Below are 12,172 nucleotides of genomic sequence, written 5' to 3'. Positions count from 1 at the left end.
ATTAACCCCTTAATGACAACTGACGTACCAGGTACGTCATGCATTAACAAGTAGTTAATGACAATGGACGTACCTGGTACGTCAGTTGTCTAGGAGAGTGCTGGAAGCGATCGCAATCGCTTCCAGCAGCTCTCAGGGTATTGCAGTGATGCCTCCATATGGAGGCATCCTGCAATACCTTTTTAGAAGACTCCGATGCAGAGAGGGCCACTCTGTGGCCCTCTCTGCACCGGTAGTTCGTTGGTGGGTGGGAGCGCAACAGGGAGGTGGGTGGGCGGCCCATCGCTACCCGGCATCCGGTTCCTAGAAGTGCAATGTGCACGCCGGGAGCGCGCGGGGGCGCGCGTGCGTGCGCGCGCATTAGCTGGCCACTGACACCAATGAGGGAAGAGGGGGGGGGGGGGAATATATATTTTTTTTAAATCATATAAAAGGATCTGGGAGGGGGGTAGGGGTATTGTGGGGGGCTGCTACACTACAGAAAAACCCCCAAAAAAGAAAAAAAGCAGAAAATACTTATATGTTTTTGTGCAAATTAGGTACTGGCAGACAGCTGCCAGTACCCAAGATGGCCGCAATTAGATAGGGGAGAGGGTTAGATAGCTAGGGGGGGGGTCATGGAGGTTGGGGCTAAGGCAGGAGTCCATCACAGCTAAAATATTTTATTTATTTTATTAAAAAAAAAAAAAACTCCTTTTATTTAGTACTGGCAGACTTTCTGCCAGTACTTAAGATGGCGGGGACATTTGTGGGGTGGGGGAGGGAAGAGAGCTGTTTGGGAGGGATCAGGGGGTGGGATGTGTCAGGTGGGAGGCTGATCTCTACCCTAAAGCTAAAATTAACCCTGCAAGCTCCCTACAACCTACCTAATTAACCCCTTCACTGCTGGGCATAATTTACGTGTGGTGCGCAGCAGCATTTAGCGGCCTTCTAATTACAAAAAAGCAATGCCAAAGCCATATAAGTCTGCTATTTCTGAACAAAGGGGATCCCAAAGAAGCTTTTACAACAATTTGTGCCATAATAGCACAAGCTGTTTGTAAATAATTTCAGTGAGAAACCTAAAATTGTGAAAAATGTAAAGTTTTTTTTTTATTTGCTCGCATTTGGCGGTGAAATGGTGGAATAAAATATACCAAAATGAGCCTAGATCAATACTTTGGGTTGTCTTCTAACAAAAAATATATACATGTCAAGGGATATTCAGGTATTCCTGACAGATATCAGGGTTCCAATGTAACTAGCGCTAATTTTGAAAAAAAGTGGTTTGGAAATAGCGAAGTGCTACTTGTATTTATGGCCCTATAACTTGCAAAAAAAGCTAAGAACATGTAAACATTGGGTATTTCTAAACTCAGGACAAAATTTAGAAACTATTTAGCATGGGTGTTTTTTGGTGATTGTAGATGTGTAACAGATTTTGGGGGTCAAAGTTAGAAAAAGTGTGTTTTTTTCCATTTTTTCCTCATATTTTTTTTTTTTTTTTTAGTAAATTATAAGATATGATGAAAATAATGGTATCTTTAGAAAGTCCATTTAATGGCGAGAAAAACGGTATATAATATGTGTGGGTACAGTAAATGAGTAAGAGGAAAATTACAGCTAAACACAAACACTGCAGAAATGTAAAAATAGCCATTGTCATTAAGGGTAAGAAAATTGAAAAATGGTCCGGTCATTAAGGGGTTAAAGGGACACTAAACCAAAACATTATCTTTCATGATTCAGGTAGAGAATACAATTTTAAATAACATTCCAATTTACTTCTATTATCGCATTTGCTTCATTCTTTAGATATCCTTTGTTGAAGAAATAGCAATGCACATGTGTGAGCCAATCACACGAGGCATCTATGTGCATCTAGCAATCAGCAGCTACTGAGCATATCTAGATATACTTTTCAGCAAAGTATATCAAGGGAATGAAGCTAATTAGATAAAAGAAGTACATTTTAGAAAGTTGTTTAAAAACACATGCTCTTTCTAAATCATGAAAGAAAAAATTTGGGTTTCATGTCCCTTTAAATTAAATCACATCCTAATGATGAATACATCCTGCTTTTCTTTCACATTTCTGTGTAATTTTCTGTGCTGGGAATGCATTATACCTGCATAGATTTATTGTCTTTTTTTGTGACCACTTAATAAATAATTATTAATATTGCATAATTTGGCATAATGTATTGAAGAAGGAGAGGAGAGAGCAACATTCTTAACTGACACAAAATAGGCTTTGGACGTTCTAAATGGTACCACACCTCTAGAGAGCATGCAAGGAATCCTGGCACTGGGTATTTGCTACAAATTTCACCATCACAGAGAGAGAACAAAAGTTATTGTCATCCAGCGCCCGGATAAACTGATAATCCCAAGATTACACAGGAAAGCTGCGGTATAGGAAGAATTTACACTTGGAGTCTTCCATTCAGGAACATGGGAAAACTTGCTTTGGTTATTTATTTTTCTTTACATTTAAATAAGGTTGTTATTGGAATGTTGAGGCCTTTTTAGTATAAATTGACATTACTTAGTAATCAGTTTGATTACCTAAATGTAAAAAAATATATATATTGTTAGCGGACGTTAGTTATTATTCTGCTTTTTCAGTACCTTGTTTAGAAATTCATATTATTTTTGCTCAGTCTTTAACAAGCTGCCTTTTTTATGTTCATATTCATTAATAACCATTCAACAATTCTTTCCATATTGATGATCTGTTCACACTTTTCTTTAATTGTAATATAATAATCCAATAACGTTAAACCTGAACACTTCTATAGTTTGGGCTATCTATCCACAATTAGTAATACATATTAAGAAAAATGTCTTAAAGGGAAATTAAAGGCAAAATCAAAATTCCATAGTTTGGTTAGAACATGCAATTTTAAGAGCTTTTGCAATTTACTTCTATTATCAAATTTACTTTTTTCTTTTATTATCCTTTGTTGAAAAGCATATCTAGATATGATCAACTGCAGCAATGCACTTATGGGAGCTAGTTGCTGCCTGTTTAGACCCATGTGCTTCTTGTCATTGGCTCACCAGATGTGTTCCGCTAGCTCCCTGTAGTTCATTGGTGCTTTGGAGCAGACTTCGCAGGGAATGCTCAGTTATATGCAAGCAATAGCTCAATAAAACAATTCTCAAATTCATTAGAGCATTTTCATTTTGGACGTTTTTATGTCCATTTAAAGTTGCTAAATTAGGTGGAGTTTTGGGTTTAGACTTGGCCTCATATCTCTTTATGTAGAATAATTTTACAAGTGTAAACATAAACTTTCTGTTAGCGCAGATTATATGAAACAGCTGCCCAAATTAAGAATGCATTCATTTATACTTAAAGTGATATGCAGATTGCAATTGTTATTAGTGAAAGAATGTTCCAGGACAGAGGCATGATTAAACCTGTCTTCATTCCTTTCTGTTCATTTGTGTTTGCAGTATTATGTCGAAGTCCCAAGGTTAATCAATTACCTGACAGCAGAACTTCATGTGTACTTCATGCTGTTAATTTTACCTTATTTAGTCTTATTCCTATTCTAAGTTCATTCTTCACAGATCAATGTCAATTTAGTAAGATAATGAAGCATCAGTTTATGATTGAATATATAGAAAATGCTTGTATAACTTATCTGTCGCTTCATGCTTATGCAGTAATCAAATACAGATATTAAAGGGACATTCATTTGTTGTATATATGTATAGGGAGGGAGAGAGATCAGCAGTACTTAGGGGAAGGGAACCTTGTAAGAGCTGCAATATACTCAGAGCAAGAATGTAAGACTAAAACAGCTAAACTAGGCTTTGGTCAGACGTGTTCCATGAAGAGTATATAAGGAGCTAAGCTTCTCCAAAGGCACAAAGGTACTTTACCAGTAAAAACCCACCTAGGTATAAATAGGGTAAGAAAGGTACATTGTAGGTTTGAAATGCCGTACCTAAAGTTTCCTCAGGGTTGTAGAGTCCCCTTTAGAAGGAATACCCTGCCTAAGGTTAATAGGGTGTATATGGTTTAAAAGTGCAAAACTGAAAATGGTCCCTAGAATAGGGTAAACCTGTTAAAAGAAGCTAATAAAGTTAAGGCATAGCCGATAACATAAATCCTCCTGATCTTTAGGAACTTAAATTAGTCCAGAGTCAAACATGACTCTAGGATGTCTTGTTTACTAGGCCAAAGTAAATAGGTGATCAAACTGAAGGTAACTGTGAAGCTGTTGGTAAGTCTGAAACTAAAACTTGCTTAAATTACTTGCTCAATTAAACCAATGGCTTAAATGTTTTTTTACCATACATTCTGAGTATTATACTTTAATAGTTACACTGCTCAGAAATAACTAGAGGGGTGATTATTGATACTAATCACCTGTTTGGAACTGTATTACAAACTAATATGACAATAATCAAGTGGTATAGTTAATATACTCCTGTATCTATGTAACTGCAAATGGATATGATATCCTAATCAATGATTATTTTACTATTTTACAAATATATGCTAAAGGACTATGGAATGACACAAATCTGCTTATTAATCAAGGATGATTTGTTTTATTTTTATTCCAGGTATCAACTTATTCTTGCTGGAAAAAGAGTGACAGATATGACAATATCATACTTAATATGTGAAAACTGCATCCAAGTGAAGCATTAATATGATGTAATGACAAAATGTTGCATGTTTAATATATATATTTTTTTCAGGTCTCACATCTCATAGAAAGTAGAAATGTGATGTGACATTACTTTATAGAAATATACTTAATGTGCTATTTCTTTTGTTATAGGTGTCAAGCTTAAACTGACAGATGACCATTAAAGGGACCACCATGTTCTGGGCTATCCTCATACTGTGCCAAGTGTTCCTCATGGATCCATGATGTCTATCAAATACCTTATCCACGCGATGGAGGCCTGATACAGACACAACCATGATGTTTACAGGCACAATAATTTATTATGCAGGTGCTGCATACATTCTCTTAGGCCACATACATACACAAAAATAAAGTTGTTCTGAAACAATCTGGTGGTTTAATCCTTACAGTAACCACATACTATACAATAACTTTGTTTATGTGGATGCTTGAAGAAATAAACTGCAAACGTTTCACTTTATTTTATTTCTTGGAGTTGCAGCATTGCAACCACTTAAAGGGGCATAGACTGTATACACAAGTGGGCATTGCTTGACTGACTTTTGATATTTTCCTACACCAATACCAATAAATGTTAAAATATTTTATAAGTTGAATTTTACCCCATTCAGGTACTAAATCACTGTGTACCTGATAATAGGACATTTATCAAGATGACCTTGTCTCACTCACTCGTGACAGGTCATCTCGAGAGGGGGATTATGTCAGGACAATTGTCTGGGAAAATTCACCATTTTGATATTGCATATTAATCACATACGTATGCTATATAATATAGGGGTAAAATTGACATGTGTATTTACTTATAGATTCAGGTACACATACACATATATATTATTTATCAGTATTAATATATAGCTATTAGCTAGTGCTGCTTGTCAGTATATAATTGCTTACTGTAAAGTTTTTTTTTACTTTATCAAAATGATCCATGTTTAGTTATTATTATATGCAAGGTCCCCAACATAGCTGCATGATTCCTATCATTATATTATTGGTATAAATATCCACAAATATCCCCATGTTTTTCATATATGGTTACAGTAAGTCTCTTTTTCTATAAACATTGGTGGTGTTCAACCTTGGTTAACAGTCAAATGGAGATACTGGCTTGTTTTTCAGAATATATTTACAAAATACATATTTGTCTATTATAGCTTAGTGACGAGTGCCATCTTCCGAGGGAAAACTATTCTGAATGCTAAATCTTAGTTCATTAACAAAAATGTTAATTAATCTGTAATTAGTGTTAGCCAATCATTTATTTAAATCCCAACCTTATCTGTGAGGGTGGAGTTAAGAGTTTTCCATTAAATACACACCCACAAAAGGGGGAGAGGAGGGTACACAAGCAGACAGCACAAGGGGCCACACTGTGCATGCATAATGACCACACCCTATCCAGAGGAGATCGGAGGCTAAGCTGACCAGGTAGACAAGTCAGGATAATGGCAAGAGAGGGTCCAGGGGTAACATAAGAGGGTCTATTTACACTGAATCCCAGTGAAGGATCACACCATGTTGATAAGTATGAAACAAACCCACATGAAACAGTTTTATTAATATAGTGTATGTTCTTTACATTTATATTCAAAGTTTTAATAGTGAATCAGGCGAGTTAATCAATTCTGGTTGCCCTTTATAGTCACAAATATTTTTGTTTGGTAATTCCTGTTGACCTGGTCTTATCTGTCGACAATAACACTGGGTCAATCAGGAATCTGGTAATAATATCATTTCTTATGGTTTGCCAGCATTATTAGTTTACCTAATTCTCGCCAGCTATGCTGAGAATTTAAATAACAAACATTTCTGTTTCTCTATTATACATGCAAGTAAATACTGCAAATAAAATCATTTAGTGATTGTTTTCATTAGTTTTAACCTGATAATCATTAAATCATTGTAATGATGTATGCTTATTGATTTGCTTTATTCAAATATTGCTTATTATTTCCAATAATTCTTTTAATAAACTAAGTTTGTTTATTGGTCTGGTCTCAGTTTAATTAATAGACAAATCAGAACTAAAAGGATTCAGGTTTTATATATATTATCCTTTGCAAATGATATAATTCATAGAGTTATTAAATTGCACACATTGCCCCTGCAAAGTTGGTAACCGCTATTATATATACAGTATATAAATATATATATATAGAGAGAGAGAGAGTGAGTTACATTATCAGATTTATATAGAGGTTCCATAATATGTATTGTATCTAAACACATAAAACACTTTGCGGGTACACTACTGAAATAATAATATTTATTATAATAATAATAAGGATAATATTCACAACACACAGATCAATGTCAATTTAGTAAGATAATGAAGCATCAGTTTATGACTGAATATATAGCATGCTTGTATAACTTATCTGTCGCTTCATACTTATGCAGTAATCAAATACAGATATTAAAGGGGCATTCATTTGTTGTATATATGTATAGGGAGGGAGAGACATCAGCAGGGACACTGAACCCAAATTTTTTCTTTCATGATTCAGATAGAGCAGGCAATTTTAAGCAACTTTCTAATTTACTCCTATTATAAAATTTTCTTCATTCTCTTGGTATCTTTATTTGAAATGCAAGAATGTAAGTTTAGATGCCAGCCCATTTTTGGTGAACAACCTGGGTTGTCCTTGCTGATTGGTGGATAAATTTATCCACCAATAAAAAAGTGCTGTCCAGAGTTCTGAATAAAAAAAAAGCTTTGATGCCTTCTTTTTCAAATAAAGATAGCAAGAGAACGAAGAAAAATTGATAATAGGACTAAATTAGAAAGTTGCTTAAAATTGCATGCTCTATCTGAATCACGAAATAAAAAATTTGGGTTAAGTGTCCCTTTAAGCACTGTATTGTAAAAGTTCTGCATAAAAATTAATAAATTACTTCAAAATATTTAAAGGGACATGAAAGCCAAAAAATTACTTTCATGATTCAGATAGAAAATACAATTTTAAACAACTTTCCAGTTTACTTATATTATTTAATTTGCTTCCTTCTCTTGTTATCCTTTGCTGAAAGGTTTATCTAGGGAATCTCAGAAGCAGCAAAGAACCTAGGTTATAGCTGCTGATTGGTGGCTGCAGATTTATAACGATTGTCATTGGCTCACTAATGTGTTCAGTTAGAAACCAGTAGTGCATTCCTGCTCCTTCAACAAATGATACCAATAGAATGAATGAAACAAATTAGATAATATAAGTAAATAAGAAAGTTGTTTACAATTGTATTTTCTATCTGGATCATGAAAGAACATTTTTGGGTTTCATGTCCCTTTAATTATTATTGTGTTAGCAAGAGTTGTATTGTTTTGCAGATCAGGGACATAGTCATTGAAAAGGATCTTGAGCACTCTTTCTTATCTCTTTTGCCCTAACCATTTAGCCAGTTTTAAACGCACTCCTGCACATACCAAGCAATCCATTTCCTGCATGTAGGAATCTCCGCAGAGTACACCCCAACCCTTTGAGGTAAGGTTAAAGTGATATGATTCAGATAGAGCATACAGTTATAAAAAAGTTTCACATTTGCTTTGTTCCCATGATATTCTTTGTTGAAGAGATATCTAGGTAGGCATCTGGAGCACTACATAGCAGTGAATATCTAGTGCTTTTGCCAATTGATAACATTCTAGAAAAACTGCTGCCATATAGTGCTCCAAAAATGGTCTGGCTGCTATGCATACGTCCCTGCTTTCAGCAAAAAAGTCTAAGAGAATGAGGAAAAATCGATAATACAAGTAAATTAGAAAGACGTTTAAAATTGCCTGCTCTATCTGAATCATGAATGAAACATTTTGGGTTTCATGTTCCTTTAAATTACTAGAAAATCAGACAAAATAAATATTTGAAGTAGATTACAACTTTTTCCATAATGCATTATTTATGAGGAATTATTTTTTTAGTTTAATGGCCCAATAAAGAAAAATTCTAAAATTATTTATACAAAATGGTCTTAAATGTTTACCTAAATCTGAATATGCTAAGTGTTAATTCTGCTTATCTTGTGCAATTTTAATGTAGAGTAATAGGAAAAAATGACAGAAACTGTACTAACATTAAACATTCACTTACATCTAACATTCAAATAAAATAAAATATTATCTAACAATTCCTTCCATCTTGAATACCAATCCATTTGGTATAATACAGTAAAACTCCAAAGTGCATTTCTTCATATATTCAACTAGCACACATTCATTTTCATAAAAAGATGAAACAAATGCAACTTTTTCAAGTAAGAGACTTACCAGTTTATGATGCTGGGCATTTACTGTTCTCTTGTCTATAAACCCTGAGTAACTGTGACAAATCTACAGTGGACCATCCTAGTGCAGCTGCCTCTAGAGTGCATGTAAACTAAAGTATGCCTCCAATATATACAAAGTGCAATAGATATCCTAATATGCTTTTCATTCAACTTGCTGGGCAGGTTTTTACATTCTCTGTAACATGGAATGATACCAGAATTTGTTGGCATTACAGGCCAGTCAAACCGGTTCCTCAGTCAGCCAAGAACAAGTCCAACCAGTCTGCATCAAAGACAAACGCTACATGCTGTGGCTCAGCACCACCAAGCTCCATACACTTCTGTGAATCATTTATTCCTCTGTGAGTTCTCAGCAAATTAGAAGAGAATATTGTAGCCTCCAGCAAAAAAAAATTAGCAGGCTGTTGGGGGTGTGGCAACCATCCACATCTAGTACAAAGTGATTGTTTAAGTAATTTTAATATACATAATATAGCTTATTCTTATATTGTGTTTGCATATATGTTATGTTTAAGAATATTAGGTGGAAAAAATGCATAATACTTGATACATAATCCTGACATTGTTTTATATCAGGGATGGCCAACTGGTGGCCTCAGGACTTTATGTGGCCCTCTTCACTAGTTTTTGTGACCCCAGGGAAAAGCAGAACTAACAATGTGTGCCATAGTTTTTGTGGCCCCAGGAAAAAATTGGAACTTATAAACACATGCTTTTGGGTGACCACAACTCAAAAAAAGCCCTCTTAATGTAAGAACCCCGTACAGAGCAACCTTAGTTAAACCTGGCCCTGTGCCACTAAACATTTTTATGAAATATATATAATTTGTTTGTTTGACAGCTAATTATTTATACGTTTCTAAATTTATAAGGCTTCTAAAATATTGATCTTTGGCCCACATTTGTTGGGAAGTTGGCCTGTATAGATAGACAGACATTTGTTAAAAGAAAATCCATGCCTTGGGGCCTGAATGTTCTAGGTGAGATGGGAAGGAAATACTATATAGGAGTGAGGATTATCACTGATCAAAAACAAAGGACCATTAACCATTTCACTGCTAAATCTATTTTTAACCCCAGTGCTGAGCCAATTTTGAACTTTTTCAGTGAATGACCCACACAAATTATATATATTTTTTTTTTACAGCAGATTCACAATTTACCATTATTACATTTATAATTCATGGCATGGAATGTATATTTTTTTCTTAGATTTTAGTAAATAATACTGAAAATTGCAAAGAGACAACTGCTGTTACTATTATCACCTTTCTGAATTGTCATAATGAGTAGCAACATGTGAAATAGGGGCCCATACAGGCTTTTGGGGGTTATAATATAGAAAAGTAAAAGCATTTTTCTTCTACTAGATACGACGAATCCACGGATTCATCTTTACTTGTGGGATATTATCCTCCTGCTAACAGGAAGTGGCAAAGAGCACCACAGCAGAGCTGTATATATAGCTCCTCCCTTCTCTCCACCCCCAGTCATTCTCTTTGCCTATACTAGTAATAGGAAGAGGTAAAGTGAAAGAGGTGTTAAAATGATAGTTTTTATTTTCTTCAATCAAGATTTTTTTGTTTTAAAGGGTACCGGTGAGTACTATTTTTCCTCAGGCAGCATATGGAAGAAGATTTATGCCTGGAGGATGATGATCTTAGCAGTTGTCACTATGATCCAGATGAGTTCCCACAGAATGGCTGAGGAGTACTAGAGAAGCTACAGTGTGGGGAACGTTTTCATGCTACAAGCATTGAGGTATGTTCAGTCATATATTTCTGAAGAGACTGTGATAGTTCAGAACAGGCTGACATAGTTCCCATGAGGAAGGGGTAAGCAGTAAACGTATAGATAGAAGGGGTATTACTGGAGACCTGTGTGTGAATCGATTATGGGCTAAATGCAGTAAGATAATGATAGCTGCATGGTTAGACACTGGGGCAGCATAACGTTTTTATTGGCACAAACGGTTTTATAATCACTGGTGCTGGGCATTGTGCTGGGGGTTTCACTTGGCTTATTGTACATTTAGGATACTTAAACCCACATGGCTAGTTACTCTACCGCTTCATTGCTTTTTTTTGAGGCTGAGAGTACATCGCATATGATGGGCGGGGCCTAATTTTTGCGCCTCAGATGCGCAGTTGATCTTCACAAGAAGGCAGCAAACTTCAGCTTCGGTTGGGCCCAAACTAGAGAGATAGGCTACCGGAGTCATAGTGAGACTTGTCAGAACCCTGAGGGCAGGTAGGCGCCACAGAGGTGCAGGGGGTTGTTAAGTTGTTTTTCATAACGTTTTGGGAATAACGTTTTTTTCTTAGAGGGTTAATTTGTTCCTTACTTGTGGTGCAATATTAGGATACAATATAAAAAGGATATATGCTAAAATTGTGAGCGTTATAGCGTTTTTTCAATAAATAAAGTGTTTTCAAGACTTTTTGTGGTTATTACTAGCCTGTTCAACATGTCTGACATTGAGGAAAGTCAATTTTGGAGTGGAGGAAAGAATCAGCGCTAATTATAACCTGAAGCCAAATACAGGGAGGGACCCTCTCTAAAAGTCCCTTGGGTTGTGGTTACAGAGAGATGGAAGTATTGGCGCTTACAGCTAGGATAGATCTAAAATATATAAATTTGAATAAAAAGTAAATATATAAATATATTAAAATAGTAAATAATATGTCTCTAAGTATCTAAGTATGTCTGTATATAATGACAAGCACTATTGTAAAATTCCAAGAAAATTTATTAGAAATCCAATGTCTAAAATGTCAGGCACATACACAATAAGAAATAAGTGGGAAAGGATATGCTGGGCAGTGGAACCTAACTCTAAGGACTAGCTCAAACAAGCAGATTACAGTAGAGAGGTACAATGTCAAGCAGAGCAGTTCCCTAGTTCTAATTAATAAGCAAAAAATACATATGTAAAATCGACGATAAATAAGCTAAAATAGCACTCAAAGGTGTGTATAAGTATAACACTCAAACAGTAAAATCTGGACGTCCAGTTTATACAGCTAGAACAAGTAATAGATAAATAGATAAAAAATATAAAAGATGTATAGGGATATATGGAAAAGCCTGTATAGAATCAGTGCACTTAGTCTTTTCTCTATGCAGCGTAGGTTTTTGTATACCACCAATAGTATCTAATACACTATGCTCTCAAATGTAGTTGATCTTGCTCATTGAGTATTGGATCAAACTTTTGCACATTTGAGAGTGGTACCT

General features: G+C 35.2%; 1 protein-coding gene across 1 annotated transcript in view; it reads right to left on the bottom strand.

Moving 5' to 3' along the window:
- RBBP8 (RB binding protein 8, endonuclease) overlaps positions 1-8,974 on the bottom strand; it is a 353,058-nt gene extending 344,084 nt beyond the window's left edge. The window contains exon 1 of the mRNA XM_053715868.1: positions 8,916-8,974. The gene's annotated coding sequence lies outside the window, so the exon portion shown is untranslated. The remainder of the gene's footprint in view (positions 1-8,915) is intronic.
- Positions 8,975-12,172: the final 3,198 nt, after the last annotated feature.

The sequence above is a fragment of the Bombina bombina genome, chromosome 5 (genome assembly GCF_027579735.1).
Source record: "Bombina bombina isolate aBomBom1 chromosome 5, aBomBom1.pri, whole genome shotgun sequence".
NCBI lineage: Eukaryota > Metazoa > Chordata > Amphibia > Anura > Bombinatoridae > Bombina > Bombina bombina.
The sequence above is the reverse complement of the archived record's forward strand: the minus strand, read 5'-3'. Positions and strand labels throughout refer to the sequence as shown.